Below are 17582 nucleotides of genomic sequence, written 5' to 3'. Positions count from 1 at the left end.
GAGGTCACCAAGAAATGAAGATGAGTATCTGCTAACAAACTGTTACACCGTGATACATTTCATGCTTCTTCATTATCATGTAAATTTTTGAAGGGGAAAAAAAATCCCACAAACGAAAGAAAGGCTGTAAACATTACATCTATTCCCTCTTCCTTTAGTTTGTCTGATGGTTTTGCTTGCAGAGCCCTCTTAATCTGACAGTTGGTAAATCCATTTTTACTGAATATCTCCTCCAGGTGCCCCATTTCATCCTTTAGATTGTCAGCATCAGACACTACAAAAGCCATATGAACTTAAGTTTTAAGTATACTTGTAGTTTGTGAAGGATGGTGGCAGCTGGACACCTGCCAGTTAAAAATGGTATGCTTGGACTTGTGGTACACATAATGTTCTAAGAAAACACCCTCCTCTTGTCAGACTAACATCCAAATCAAGGGTATGCTTCTGGGTGTTCTGACAAGTTGTTGTTTGCATTTTATGCACAATATTTTGTTGGGTCCCCCAGCAGTCTTCTCCAGTTAGAGACCAGGCAGGAGTACACATAATAGCAAAACTCACATCACCTTAGCTGGTCACTGAACTACTGTGCAGAATATGAAAACAACACATTGACAGAACACCTGAAAGCACTCACTCTTAAGCAGGCAAATTATCAATGAATACAAGACTACATGTATTGATCTGTCTGGCATTGGACTGCATTTCAAAGTATGATTCTTTTTTAGCCTTGGAGTTCCTATATGTTCTATGGTGAAAGTGTGTATGCTGTATCCCTGAGATTCTTAAACATTTTCATTGTGATTTCCTTGCCATATCAACCTTCTCTATCTCCCATCTGTTACTGCAAATTGTGAACCTAAACCTAAAGTCTCAATAGTGGATATGATGTTGAGGCATGTTAACTAAAACTATGGACACATGATGTTGTAATTTATGGGCTATTTATTCTTAAAACATCCATATTTAATTCTGAGTATGGCAGATATTATTCACTACACAGTCTCAAAATACATATACCACAGCAAGTGTCCGCTGCTCATTACATACAAGTGTCCAGTTGAAGGTTCAGTACTTTGTGGGGACATAGAACATAGCTACACCTCTCCCTCCTGCCAACTCCTCCCAATAATATCACTGCCCTACCACAGCAAGAACAACTGTATGTTTGCCAAATCAGTTCTCTGTAGTGCGCACTCTATGCTACACACAGTGTGTATATGCTGTGAGAATAAAAGTATTCATAGTAAGTGTCAGGAGTGTGAGTGATTATTTATTGTCATAATTACCACTCCCACTACCCCTACCTACAACTTAAACTGTTCACCCTCCGTTGTCATTACAACATAATACTTAACAATAGGCTATTTTCCTACATTAAAAATATATTTAAGGTTGTTGTTATTCTGTGCAATTACAGCATTCAAAAAGCATTTTTGTTCAGCATTGTTACAAAATATCTGTTATTTTTATGTAATTAAAGCAAAAATGCTCTGTTATTGGTTGAAGCTCTGATGATGTCACAGGGTAGTAGTAAGATGATACTGTGTACATGTGTTATAGGAGTGTTAGTCAAAGTTACTAAGTTTTTCCATACTTTTTCTGCAAACAGTTTAGCTATTTAGTGATGGAAAATGCATTTACACCTTTTAAGTAACAATAGAAAAGAATTTTGTGACTGATGGTAGTGGAAGCCTTCTGAAAGTTGATGATTTTGTGCTCCTCCTTTTTAGAGTGGGGCTCCACTATTTTAGAGGGGTGACATGTACTTGGACGGGTATTTCTTCCCCTACAACATCATTAAACTTGCTCAAAATTGGTCTGAGTCTTACATCTCAATCTGGTGTAGTCAACATTTTTGTACCTACCAACCACTTTTGTATTGCTATTTGTAGTAAAATTTTCTAACCGCCCACCAGTTCCACATTAATGGTGATATACAGCATGAAAATTAGTAGACTAAATTAAACAAAATCATCTAACTCCTGAATGGTATATGTTAGGGTGTTCAAACTGCATGGTTGGCCGTGGGGTACCAATTAGTGTGTGCATGCGCATGCACCTTGTTGTTGTCGACCGTTTGCATGTGAAAATGTCACAGTGAAGCATGCCTGAGCATATTGCGCTTGTGAATGCCTATTATGTGGGCAATGACAGCCCAACTGTGGCTCAAAGGAAGTTTGCAATTGAGTTCAAGCTGAAGATAATTGGTCCCAGAATGCTAACAATCAAGGGTTTGATTTGCAAGTTTGATAGAACTGTTCATGATGACAGTTTTAGCAATGTCGGTCATCCAAAAAGGGTGAAAATGGCCAAAAACATCAAAAGAAATGTGCTGTGTTTCAAGGAAATTGATTAGACAAGCTGTGCAACAGGTGGGAATCAATCAAGAGACTTTGCAACAAATTATTGTCGAAGACCTGCATCTCTTCCCATTCAAAATCAGACATTAAGCCATTAGCCATTAAGCCCCTAGGCCATGGAACAGTGGTTGTATTTCACTAACAATATTATCCACAGAATTTATGAACAGTACTTTGATGTGAATAAGGTTTAGTTTAGTGATAAGTCCACTGTAATTTAGATGTGTTCATCAGTAAGTAAAATTTTTGTATTTGGGGGACTAACAGTCCACATTTCGTGATTGAGAAGTCTTTACACCCTCAATGGATGATTGTGAGGTTTGAGACGTCCAGTCACGGAATAATCAGTGCGATATTCCTTAATGACATGGTGACTACCGAATCGTATGTGAATGTTTTGTAAGATGATTTCATCCCCATTATCCAAAGTGCCCATGATTTCAACAAGATGTGGTTCATGCAAGACAGAGCTTGACCCCATCAAAGCAGGAGAGTGTTTGATGTCCTGGAGGAGCCTTTTGGGGACACATTCTAGCTCTGGGGTATCCAGAGGCCACTAGCATGGGGCTTGAATGGCCGCCATATTCTCCAGATCTGAACACATGTGACTCCTTTTTGTGGGGCTGTATTAAAGACAAGGTATACAGCAATAACCCTAAAACCATTGATGAGCTGAAAACAGCCATTCAGGAGGTCATTGACAGCATTGATGTTCTGACATTTCAGCAGGTCACGCAGAATTTTGCTATTCATCTGTGCCACATCATTGCCAATGATGGCAGGCATATTGAACATGTCATAACCTAAATCCAAATATCTGTAGTGACATTTACGTGTTGAATAAAGTGCATGCATGCCGTAGTTTGTAACTAATTTGCATTTTTTCCATGTAGTTCAATAATTGGCACACTGTATAAAACAGAGTTACAAAGGTTGTCAAGAACTTCATTCTGTCATCAATCACACTGCAAACTGTTGTTTTTGTATGCAAAATGTGTGGGAATCAACACCCCAAGGAAAGAGTTGGCTTTGTTGACGCCCTTTTTTTGCCACCCCCCTAAGGCTTTTCTATTTTGATTCTTGGGTAGCAGTGAGTCAGAAACATTACCTTGTGTAACGGGACATCATCCTCTAGCATCACTTTTCCTTAACAGTAGTCGTTGATACCAGTATTATTTTTGAAATTTTGGACAGGTCAATATTATCTCAGGAGCTTTTCTGAAAACTTTCATACAGTTTTACACACAGTGTGTTATATTTCAAGCTAAAATTTATGAAAAGGAATTACTTTATAAAATATTTAATTTCAATGTTATTATTGATAAGTGCATTGTGTGTATTGTGTATTGAACCAGGGACCTAGAAACAACAGAGAGGCTTCGTCCCCATTGCAGCCCTCAATGGTTCACAAACCCACAACAGGTTACAGCAGTCCACTGATGCCACCGCCTCGCAACACTGAACCCAGGGTTATTGTGCGATTCAACGCATAGGGGAAAATTTATGTATGAATAAATCTTCCATCACATAGAGCAAAACTGAAGGCTGCACCACAAAAGATCTTTATACCATCAGTCACCATGCACTACCAACAATGATGGACTGGATCTAATGAAAGTGAGGAGGACTTTACAACTACAACCAAGGACATCAAAAAGGAAAAATAAGTACAAACTATTTGTGAAGTTAATTTGTTTGTGGACTCATGTGCTTGTTAACAAAACGAATAGAGAGAAAAGCAAAAGTGAAGTAGAAATGGAAGCTGCAGGTTCCAGTCAGGACATGTTTGAGCTGAGTGAAATCATAGAAAGTAAAGAAATAGTAAAGACTGATATTTTGCAGCTAATTTTGGCATAACTAGAGAAAATGAAGATAGATAACAACAGCAAATTTATGGCAGTTAATGATCAGTAAACTGAAATAATAACAGATAATGATAGCAAATTTACTTCACTACAAGGACAATTAAATGACTTGAAAACTGGAAACAATAGTAAAATGGACAGGGTACAAGATCAGATAGATCAACTTGGTAACCAAGTTTCAGAGTTAAAAAATGGGTTGTCAGAGGGGTTAAAAAGTGTGAATGAAAAAGTTGATGTTTTAGAAAATAAATTTATTGTTTTAGAAAATAAGTTTGTAGCTGAGAGAGCAAAACAATCAAAGAATGTTGATGACATTAGAGTTGAACAGAAGGCTGTAGCAGAAAGATTGTGTGAGTTGGGAGCTACCGCCCAACAAAATGTCGCCAATTTAAACCAAAAAATCTTTACCGCCCAACAAAATGTCGCCAATTTAAACCAAAAAATCTTAAATGTAGAAAACAATATGCAAAATAATGTAACTGTTTTAGATGAGAACAATTTCAGCAGTTCAGTTGTATTAACAAAAATCTGTGTTCAAATAATGGTACTGCATGGTCCAACACTCCTATCAAAAGTTTTCCATCAGATAATTTACACCCAGTGGATTTTCTGCACCACTGCAGAGAGAGTTTTGTGTCAGGCTTGAATGACAATCAAAAATTTAAATTTGTTAAAAGATTTCTTGAAGGCGAAGCTCTGTCATGGATAAATTTAAATTTAAGTCAGTGGGAAACATATCAGAGTTTTGAGAAAAGTTTTTAAATAAATTTTGGTTGGAAGGAGAACGGGGGAGAATCAAAAGTGAATTTCTGAATGGTCCTACTTATAGCAAAAAGAGACGGCACTTTGAAAGAGTTTTGTAAGAACCAACTTAAAAAATTAGCACATCTTGACAAATACTTCAATGAAATGAACTTGACTGATGCATTTAAAAGGAGATTACCAGGAGGGAATTGGTACACAGACCTGATGACTCGTCTTGAACAGTTTTTTAGATATGTTGATAGGCTGGATAGGACAGTAGAAAGAAATGTGTACCATAATAATAGGAATGATGAAAATCACAATGAGAGTAATCACAGAAACAGAGATCCATCAGGATCAAAGTGAAAATAAAGAGAGAAATTCTGAACAGCAGCAGGATAGGAATAATAGGAATAACCATGGGCATTTTAATAGACGAAACAATCATAGAAGTAACTACTCAGGAAACGGCAGTTCGCCTCAATGAAGGTCCACAGTTTCGGGGTGAAGAAACATAACAAGCACAGGTCCCCCAAGTCACATTTGCAATTACACAGTAATAAGAGTGTTAATGACATGGCACATGTATCTGAAATTGAACAGAAGGGGTATCAGATTTCTCATTTATGTTTTGATCAAAAGTTTTGGGATACTATATTTAATTATGGTGATGTATGTGCTAATCACAAATCACAAGCCAGAATGTGAAAGAAGTGAGAATTTTGTTGGAGTATGTACTAATGATTTCTTCTCTTGGGTAAAAATCAGAGTTGTTGATGTATTGGATCTGAACTAGCTGGTATTTTTGATATAGATGTGAATCAGAACTGTGAAGTAGCTGAGGTTGGTAAGTTAAAGACTGGTGGCTTCTTGCAAATGAATGTAGGTGGTAAAAGACTTTGATGCAAATGAGACTTCTAATGTCAGAGATGTTGTTGATGAAATAATTTTGGAGGAATATGATGACGATGATGAGTATCAGGTATATGTGGAGTTCAAGAATAATGAAGTTTCAGAGTTATTTGTAAATTATGTTGACAATACAGGTAAGGTAAGTGATGTATATGATATTGTAAGTGAGGGCCATGGAATACCAGTCCAGCCAAAACAGTTTTTCATTAATGTCATGCAGAGTAATGATTCATACAGTGAAGGTGAGGTATCTGTGAGCCTGAAAAATAAAGGTGAAAACATTTTGAAGTTTATTTGGGACCAGATTGATGATACCTTAGAAAAGGAGCATTCTGGAATAAGTTAGCTGTGGTTAGTCAGAATTTGTACCCCAATTGGTAGAATGAAATATGAAAGAGGATCCAAGCAGGAAATGTAATTTTGACAGTAATGTGTTTTGTGTGCCTTCTGTAACAAATGAAGTTAGTTGTGCCATGGAATCTATTCATTGTGTTCAATCTTTACCTGAGAACGTAAAGTAATCAGAGCAATGTTATGATACCTGTAAAGTTGATAAAACCTTGTAAAGACAGTGTGGATGGAACATTTGATGAAATTGAAAGTGATCTTTTGCATGAAGTATCTCACGACAGAGAGGATGGTTCAGATTTTGGGTGTACTTACACTAAAATTAAGCTTGATCAGTGGGAAGGCAACTGTTTGATGGATACAGGTAGCCCGATTTGTGGTATATCTGAACGATTTAGAGACAAGATTAAGTATAATAAGAATTTTGTGGAAATACCCATTGTACGTGTAAACAGAAGAGAAGCTACAGGTAAGCAAAGCAAATTACCACAGTCTCAGGTGCTTTTAACTTTTAGTATAGGAGACAAGACCTTTGAACATTGAGCTTAGTGATCTACATCTACATCTACATCCATACTCTGCAAGCCACCTGACGGTGTGTGGCGGAGGGTACCTTGAGTACCTCTATCGGTTCTCCCTTCTATTCCAGTCTCGTATTGTTCGTGGAAAGAAGGATTGTCGGTATGCCTCTGTGTGGGCTCTAATCTCTCTGATTTTATCCTCATGGTCTCTTCGCGAGATATACGTAGGAGGGAGCAATATACTGCTTGACTCTTCGGTGAAGGTATGTTCTCGAAACTTTGACAAAAGCCCGTACCGAGCTACTGAGCTCTCTCCTGCAGAGTCTTACACTGGAGTTTATCTATCATCTCCGTAACGCTTTCGCAATTACTAAATGATCCTGTAACGAAGCGCGCTGCTCTCTGTTGGATCTTTTCTATGTCTTGTATCAACCCTATCTGGTACGGATCCCACACTGCTGAGCAGTATTCAAGCAGTGGGCGAACAAGCGTACTGTACCCTACTTCCTTTGTTTTCGGATTGCATTTCCTTAGGATTCTTCCAATGAATCTCAGTCTGGCATCTGCTTTACCGACGATCAACATTATATGATCATTCCATTTTAAATCACTCCTAATGCATACTCCCAGATAATTTGTGGTATTAACTGCTTCCAGTTGCTGACCTGCTATTTTATAGCTAAATGATAAAGGATCTATCTTTCTGTGTATTCGCAGCACATTACACTTGTCTACATTGAGATTCAATTGCCATTCCCTGCACCATGCGTCAATTCGCTGCAGATACTCCTGCATTTCAGTACAATTTTCCATTGTTACAACCTCTCGATACACCACAGCATCATCTGCAAAAAGCCTCAGTGAACTTCCGATGTCATCCACCAGGTCATTTATGTATATTGTGAATATCAACGGTCCTATGACACTCCCCTGCGGCACACCTGAAATCACTCTTACTTCGGAAGACTTCTCTCCATTGAGAATAACATGCTGCGTCCTGTTATCTAGGAACTCCTCAATCCAATCACACAATTGGTCTGATAGTCCATATGCTCTTACTTTGTTCATTAAACGACTGTGGGGAACTGTATCGAACGCCTTGCGGAAGTCAAGAAACACGGCATCTACCTGTGAACCCGTGTCTATGGCCCTCTGAGTCTCGTAGACGAATAGCGCGAGCTGGGTTTCACATGACCGTCTTTTTCGAAACCTATACTGATTCCTACAGAGTAGATTTCTAGTCTCCAGAAAAGTCATTATACTCGAACATAATACGTGTTCCAAAATTCTACAACTGATCGACGTTAGAGATATAGGTCTATAGTTCCGCACATCTGTTCGACATCCCTTCTTGAAAACGGGGATGACCTGTGCCCTTTTCCAATCCTTTGGAACGCTACGCTCTTCTAGAGACCTATGGTACACCGCTGCAAGAAGGGGGGCAAGTTCCTTCACGTACTCTGTGTAAAATTGAACTGGTATCCCATCAGGTCCAGAGGCCTTTCCTCTTTTGAGCGATTTTAATTGTTTCTCTATCCCTCTGTCGTCTATTTCGATATCTACCATTTTGTCATCTGTGCAACAATCTAGAGAAGGAACTACAGTGCAATCTTCCTCTGTGAAACAACTTTGGAAAAAGACATTTAGTATTTCGGCCTTTAGTCTGTCATCCTCTGTTTCAGTACCATTTTGGTCACAGAGTGTCTGGACATTTTGTTTTGATCCACCTACCGCTTTGACATAAGACCAACATTTCTTAGGATTTTCTGCCAAGTCAGTACATAGAACTTTACTTTCGAATTCACTGAACGCCTCTCGCATAGCCCTCCTCACACTACATTTCGCTTCGCGTAATTTTTGTTTGTTTGCAAGGCTTTGGCTATGTTTATGTTTGCTGTGAAGTTCCCTTTGCTTCCGCAGCAGTTTTCTAACTCGGTTGTTGTACCACGGTGGCTCTTTTCCATCTCTTACGATCTTGCTTGGCACATACTCATCTAACGCATAATGTACGACGGTTTTGAACTTTGTCCACTGATCCTCAACACTATCTGTACTTGAGACAAAACTTTTGTGTTGAGCCAACAGGTACTCTGAAATCTGCTTTTTGTCACTTTTTCTGAACAGAAAAATCTTCCTACCCTTTTTAATATTCCTATTTACGGCTGAAATCATCGATGCCGTAACCGCTTTATGATCGCTGATTCCCTGTTCTGCGTTAACTTTTTCAAATAGTTCGGGTCTGTTTGTCACCAGAAGGTCTAATATGTTATCGCCACTAGTCGGTTCTCTGTTTAACTGCTCAAGTTAGTTTTCAGATAAAGCACTTAAAAAAATTTCACTGGATTCTTTGTCCCTGCCACCCGTTATGAACGTTTGAGTCTCCCAGTCTATATCTGGCAAATTAAAATCTCCACCCAGAACTATAACATGGTGGGGAAATCTACTCGAAATATTTTCCAAATTATCCTTCAGGTGCTCAGCCACAACAGCTGCTGAGCCAGGGGGCCTATAGAGACATCCAATTACCATGTCTGAGCCTGCTTTAACTGTGACCTTCACCCAAATCATTTCACATTTCGGATCTCCGTCAATTTCCTTCGATACTATTGCACTTCTTATCGCTATAAACACGCCTCTCCCTTCACTGTTCAGCCTGTCTCTATGGTATGCATTCCAATCTGAGTTTAGGATTTCATTACTGTTTACGTCTGGTTTCAGCCAACTTTCTGTCCCTAGTACTATATGGGCGTTGTGAACGTTTATTAATGAGAGCAGTTCTGGGACCTTCCTATAGACGCTCCTGCAGTTTACTATTAGCACATTAATATTGTTATTCCTTGTTGCATTTTGCCTACTCCTACCTTGCAGGAGGCGTCTTGTCGGGCCTAGGGAAGGGATTCTCTAACCTAAAAAACCCCATGTGCACTCCACACTTACTCTGCTACCCTTGTAGCCGCTTCCGCAGTGTAGTGCACACCTGACCTATTCAGGGGGACCCTACATTTCTCCACCCGATAGCAGAGGTCAAGAAATTTGCACCCCAGATCTCCGCAGAATCGTCTGAGCCTCTGGTTTAAGCCTTCCACTCGGCTCCAAACCAGAGGACCGCGATCGGTTCTGGCAACGATACTACAAATAGTTAGCTCTGATTCCACCCCGCGAGTGAGGCTTTCCGCCTTCACCAATTCCGCCAACCGCCTGCACAAACTGAGGATGACCTCTGAACCCAGACGGCAGGAGTCATTGGTGCCGACATGAGCAACAATTTGCAGTCAGGTGCACCCAGTGCTCTCTATCGCTGCCGGTAGGGCCTCCTCCACATCTCGGATGAGACCCCCCGGCAAGCAGACAGAGTAAACACTGGCCTTCTTCCCCGACCTTCCCGCTATTTCCCTAAGGGGCTCCATCACCCGCCTAATGTTGGAGCTCCCAATAACTAATAAACCCCTCCCCCCGTGTGCCTGCTCGGACCTTGCTGAAGGAGCAGCCACATGTCCACTCACAGGCAGAGCGGGCGATGCCACACGGCCAGCCTCCACATTGACCCTCCGCCTCGTGCGCTGTGAACGCCGCTGAACCCACCACTCCCCTTGAGGAGAGGGTGGCCCAACCGCGCCCGGTACCTGCGAAGATGTCTCGACAGCAGGGACAGTGGGTGAAGCATGTAACACCTGGGGTGTACCTTGCGACGCACCAGACTCACCACTGCCGCTACACTCCGAGGCAGCAGCCTGAAGACGGCTGACCGCGGCCATCAACATGCTCAGCTGTTCGCGAACAGTGGCCAGCTCCTCCTGCATCCGTACACAGCAGTCACACATCCTATCCATCCTAAGGAATCAATTTACTGAAGAGAGTTAATCAACCTTTAACTAGACTGCTAATTCACTAAAGGCGGCTGTTTATTCACTAAAGGCGGCTGTTTATTCATTAAACTGTGGTTGCTAGCCACTTCTTGCAGAAAACAATGAAAATAGCACTACCTGTCTCTGGACTGTATTGAAAACAAACACTAGCACTACTGGCACTATGGTTGACTAAAGGGACTCTCTCTGACTGTATTCAAAACAAACACGAAATCTATGGAACACTATTAAAGCACCCGACAATTAAAGCTTCCTAAAAGCAAATACACACGGAAGAAGAAGTGACAAGTAAGAAAAATACAGTTAATACTTAAATTAAGATAGCTCGCTGCACAGCAGACGTGAAGCAGATGGCAGTTACGACGACACTGACACTGACTATGGCTGACTAAAGTCTGGAAGAAAATATAATTCTTGGTATGGATTGGATAGTGAAAGTTGAGGCTTATGGAGTGCTAAAGAACTGTTTATTTTGGAACCTAAAAGTAATATTTATGTGAAAACTAATTTCTGTATTTTAAACCATGGTAGAAGTTGTAACTATTTGCAAAACATTGCCTTAGAGATCATCAACCTTTCTTTCTCAAGCCATATAGTATACCACAAAAAAGGGAAGGTGTATAGAAAGAAATTCAGAAAATGGAAACGTGGGGAGTAATTGAGAGAATTACGAGTGCATACATTAATCCTTTGGTTGTGTTAAGTAAGAGAAATTGTGGAGTGAGAAGTGTTTTGGACTCTAGACATCTTAACAAGTTTCTTATAAGAGAGAATGACCATCCTGAGAACATGGACGAGCTGTTACACAGATTTGATTACATAAAATTAATGAGTAGTTTATCTTTATCTCTGGATTTCACCAGATTCCACTTGAAATTAAATCTAGAAAGTATACTGCATTTTTGTATGGAGGTAAGTGTTTTCGATACTGTATGGTGCCATTTGGGCTAAATGTATCTGCATCTGAATACATAAGAGCTCTGGATTCTGTCTTGGGAAGTGAAGTGAGTTCAAATTGTGTATGTTGGTGACTTTTTGGTCTCTGAAAAGACTTGGGAACAACATTTGGATCTGTTAAGAGATGTGTTTTCAAAATTGGAATCAGGAAGTATGACTTTGACAATAGCTAAGTGTAAATTTCGTGCAGAAGAAGTAAAATTTTTAGGATGTGTTATATTAGAGAAAGGAATTGCTCCTGATAAAGAGAAACTTGACACTATTGCGAATTTTCCTGCTCCTCGCAACAAGAAACAGCTTAAATCATTTTTTTGGTTAATACACTACTGGCCATTAAAATTGCTACACCACAAAGATGACGTGCTACAGATGCAAAATTCAACCGACAGGAAGAAGATGCTGTGATATTCATATGATTAGCTTTTCAGAGCATTCACACAAGGTTGTCACCAGTGGTGACACCTACAACGTGCTGACATAAGGAAAGTTTCCAACTGATTTCTCATACACAAACAGCAGTTGACCGGCATTGCCTTGTGAAACGTTGTTGTGATGCCTCGTGTAAGGAGGAGAATTGCGTACCATCATGTTTCCGACTTTGATAAAGTTTGGATTGTAGCCTATTGTGATTGTGGTTTATCGTATCGTGACATTGCTGCTCGGGTTGGTCGAGATCCAATGACTGTTAGCAGAACATGGAATCGGTGGGTTCAGGAGGGTAATACGGAACGCCATGCTGGATCCCAACGGCCTCGTATCACTAGCACTCGAGATGACAGGCATCTTATTCGCACGCCTGTAATGGATCATGCAGCCATGTCTCGATCCCTGAGTCAACAGATGGGGATGTTTGCAAGACAACAACCATCTGCACAAACAGTTCGATGACATTTGCAGCAGCATGGACTATCAGCTTGGAGACCATGGCTGTGGTTACCCTTGACGCTGCATCACAGATAGGAGCACCTGCGATTGTGTACTCAATGACGAACCTGGGTGTACGAATGGCAAAACGTCATTTTTCAAATGAATCCAGGTTATGTTTACAGCATCATATGATGGTTGCATCCGTGTTTGGCGACATTGTGGTGAATGCACATTGGAAGCGTGTAATCGTCATCGCTATACTGGCGTATCATCCGGCATGATGGTATGGGTTTGCCATTGGTTACATGTCTCGGTCACCTCTTGTTCACACTGACGGCACTTTGAACAGTGGATGTTACATTTCAGATGTGTTATGACCCGAGGTTCTACCCTTCATTCGATCCCTGCAAAATCCTACATTTCAGCAGGATAATGCACGCCCGCATGTTTCAGGTCCTGTACAAACCTTTCTGGATACAGAAAATGTTAGACTGCTGTCTGGCCAGCACATTCTCCAAATCTCTCACGAATTGAAAACGTCTGGTCAATGGTGGCCGAGCAACTGGCTCATCACAGTACGCCAGTCATGAGCTGTGGTATCGTATACACGCCATCCAAGTTTGACTCAATGCCCAGCCGTATGAAGGCCATTATTACGGCCAGAGGTGGTTGTTCTGGGTACTGATTTCTCAGGATCTATGCACCCAAATTGTGTGAAAATGTAATCTCATGTCAGTTCTAGTATAATATATTTGTCCAATGAATACCAATTTATCATCTGCATTTCTTCTTGGTGCAGCGATTTTAATGGCCAGTAGTGTAGAAAATTTTGTAGCAGCCAAGCTTTGAATGCTTCATGCCTGTGTGAACTTTTGAAGAAGAATACTGTTTGGGATTGGAATCAGGCATGTCAGGATGCTTTCAGTGAGATCAAAGTACAATTGTGTTAAAGTCAGATATTATTCAGGCTGGATTTGCCTCTTCCTTTTTGTATTATGACAGACAGTAGTGATGTTGGTTTGGGTGCTCATTTATTTCATGACGTTGAGGTTGAAGGTGCTATTGAACATAGATCACTTGCATTTGCTAGTAGAGAACTGCAGAAAAATGAAAGACATACTCTGTATCTGAGAAAGAACTTTTGGCCGCACATTGGGTGTTCAACAAGGTTAAAAATTATTTACTAGATCACAAAGTTATCATCTATACTGATCACAAAGCACTATGTTATCTCCAGGATTGTAAGCTGTACCATAACAGAATTACCTGTTGGGCCTTGTTTTTACAGCAGTTCGATAATGAAATCAGGTACATTAAGAGCACAGACAATGTAGTTGCTGATGCTTTGTTTAGGCTACCTTTAGGGAGTGAATCATCTAACAACTTTGGAGAAGGAGATAAAAAGTTTAAAATTATGTACTTGAGAGGTGTGAAAGAAGAAAAAGAGATCCTGAAAATTTGGAAAGACATCTACAGGTATCAAAATCATGATCAGAACTGTAAATTGGTTAAGAGCGTGTTGGGTAAGAAAGGAGGAAAAAAGACTGAACAATATTATAAGGCACACAAGGGTGTTTTATTCAGGAGACATAAGACTTGACTCAGATGATTGGAAACTATGTTGACCAGAACAGTGTATTGATACTTTAATTACTAGTACACATGAGAGTTTTGGTCATTGTGGATCAACCAAATGTACACAAAAGATTCAGGAAAACTTCTGTTTTTATTACATAGGAAGGAAAGTCAAGAAGAAGAATGCCAGCTGTGACAGATGTCAAAGAGTGAAGGTAACTAACCAAACAAATAGAGATCAAATGCAAAACATACAGCCTAATAGTAACCTAGACCTTGTGTCTGTAGATGTGTAAAGACCTTCACCTAAGTCTATGAATCGATTTAGTAATGTTTTTGCGGTGGTTGGTTTATTTTTTAGGTTCATAAAACTGTTTCCTCTTAAGAAAGCTACCAGTAAGCAGATCATTTCTAAGTTTGAGAATGCATATTTTCATCAGGTTGGGATTCCTAAAACAATTTGAACTGACAATGGTTCTCAATTTACATCACAAGCTTGGAAAGACTTTGTTGATCATGCAAAAATAAGGCATATCCTAACCTCTGTGAACCATTTGCTGAGTAATCCTGCAAAAAGATATAGGAGAGAAATTGGAAGACTGTTTAGAACATATTGTAGTAAGAATCATACAAGTCGGATAGATTATGAATGGTGGGCTCCATGTGGTTCCCAAGTCATGCAGTGACTGTAAACCATAAAATTACCAAATATGCAGCAACCAGTCACAAAATCATGTTTTATTTATTCACTCTTGCAAATCGATTTCAACTGATTAACAGCCATCATCAGTGCTACAGATACAAGAAAAAAATAATTAATGACAGTGACCAAATGAATAAATGTTGCTTTATGTACATTTATTCATTTGGTACTGTTATTAATTATTTTTATTCTTGTATTTGTAGCACCGCTGATGGCTGTTAATCAGTTGAAATCGATTTGCAAGAGTGAATAAATAAAACATGATTTTGTGACGTTGCTGCATATTTGGTAATTTTATGGGTAGATTATGTCAGTGATTTTGAGGATATTATGAACAACTTACAACTTTATTCAACAGGTTTTTCACCATTTGAAAGCATGTTTAATCGCAGACCTTTTAACTTTATTCCTGAAAATGTTGAGTTCCCACCATGTAAAATTCTGTCACTGCAGGAGAGAGACGTGTGTGTCAGGTAGATGATGAAAAAGCACAGGGATAGGAGAAAGCAGAGACATGATGGTAAAGGCAGATTTTCTAAGTTTGAGGTATGAGCTCTTGTGTTGGTGAAAGACAAGAAGAAATCTAAAGTGTTGGCATCTGAGATAAAGAAATTCTTCAATATTTATACAGAACCATTCAAAATTCTTGAAAATCCCCATCTTAATGCAGACAGACTTGTGTATCCTAAATCTAAGAAGTTGTTTGGCTTACGCAATACCACAGATCTGAAAGCTTATAGACATGATCCATAAGTATCTAATTTTTTTCTTTCTCCTTTGTCAGGAATGTAGTATGTAACATGACGAGATTTCCAAAGTTCTGCCTTATCTATCGACTGAGTTCAAGTCTATGCCACACAATATTTCCAGGTTCATACAACTATATAGTTCTCTTATGTAATAGATTTGTGCTTTAGATTTTGATACATGTATGCCAAGTGAGTTCCACAATTTTGAAATGTGACAGTGCTATTAAATATCTAGTGATAGATTTCTAATTTTAGAATGCTATTAGTGTTAAATGTTAATACTATTTTTCTTGTAAACTCTGCAGAAAGTGACTTAATTTAATTGCCAGGAACTCTTTTGGGTAAAGTCATAGGTGTTGTGGTAATTTGAGTTAAAAGTCTTTTTATTCATGTGTACTGTAAATATTAGGAATAGCATATTGAAATTTCATATGTGCAAACCAAACAATTGTGTATGTTGAACACAGAATTCTTATGTCAGTACATCATGAACTATGTATGGTCCATACCTCATTTTGTAGGCATTTGTCGGATGCTGCGTCAGTGCAGTCCAACTTGTCTTGCATGTGTACATAATTTCTTTTAATCTGCTAATTGCCATGTGAATGTTACTTTGAGCTATATTTAGTATATAGGTGTATATTACCTTACTAGTTCATTTTTTCATTGCATGTAGCTCTGTTTATTAATGTACCATATTTGTGAACACTTTCTAATCCATTCTGACATAAACCCTGAATACTTATTTTTGTCAATGTAGATAGGCAAAACAGATACAATGTGATGTGAAGGAGGCATCGAAAAGCATACTTAGTACGCAAAACAATGTTTCAGGATTTGATGTGAAAGTTAGACAAAAAGTTACCTATCCATTGGAGCATGTGATGAGAAATCTAGGGAGGAAACTGAAATATGTGAGTGGATCCCCTCCCAGACTCCTGTACGGCTGCACCCTTGTTGGTCCAATCGACTTTCAAGAGATCATAGATGCTGGTTAATGTACTCGTGCATCTGTCAAGTACATCAGTATTGAGACTGAAATTTGTATGTTGTTAGCCAAAAAATTATCCTATATGCAAAATTCTTGTTTTTTATATAAATTTCAAGGAACTATTTGTTTAGAAAAGAAGTTATTGCTATAGACAGCGTTATTCCACATAAATGTATGTTTTTTTTCAAGTAGGGGGTTTAGTTCCCAACACATTATGTAACTTTAAATCTTGTTTGACTTCAGTATAATGCCATGGAAGGTTGATGTACTAAGACTGATGATTTGTTACGTTCAACACAGAAATGTGAAAACTTAAAAAGTTCAGGAGTATGTTGTAAATAATTATCAGAATCTGATAAAATTAGGCACTGTTAGGTTAGTATTCATGTATTTCAATGAATTTGCTTGTCGCAACACTCAGTATGTATTTTTTTTTCTTTTAATTGTAAATGAATCTTCTAGGCTTCTATGCATGTAGGCTAATTTGTATGAACAATTAGCAAATACTGTGGAAGACATTTACGTTGTGAGATAATAAATTGTGTATAGACCTTATATCAAGATTTATACATTTCTGACTTCACACACTGATTTTGGTCCTCACACTACTTGATTATGTCATCATTCCAAGCTATTAATGTCTCTGATTACCCGTATTTATCCCAAGCACTGCATTATTGTATCTCATTGGAACTTGAGTTGTGTGCAAACTCGGGTACCCCTGGTGTGGTTTGGATTCATGGGTCAGTCCCCACATCATAAGCATAGATCTTAACATTTTTACATTATTTTCTATTTTCATGAGTCAATGTATCCTTACATACTCTGGTTTATATGGCTGATTGATTTTGTGCTATACTCCTACTTGTCATTGAGTATATTCTTCTGCTTAGTACCCATTGTCATGAGTTTTTCGAGTTGGCTCACTTGACGTAAACTTAGGCTCTGATTTTTCCTTCTTTTCTGACAATTCTGGAGATGTGACTTTACAGGTGTAAACTGTCAATTTGTAATTCTAGTACTTTACATTGCCTCAGCATTTATTTCTATAGTTTACTGTTGTAATGTTGTAGTTCTAACTTTGTATATTGCTCGTGACATAATGTTCCACAGATCTGAAAATC

This window comes from Schistocerca cancellata, chromosome 1, assembly GCF_023864275.1.
Source record: "Schistocerca cancellata isolate TAMUIC-IGC-003103 chromosome 1, iqSchCanc2.1, whole genome shotgun sequence".
Lineage (NCBI taxonomy): Eukaryota > Metazoa > Arthropoda > Insecta > Orthoptera > Acrididae > Schistocerca > Schistocerca cancellata.
This window is presented reverse-complemented; position numbering follows the sequence as displayed.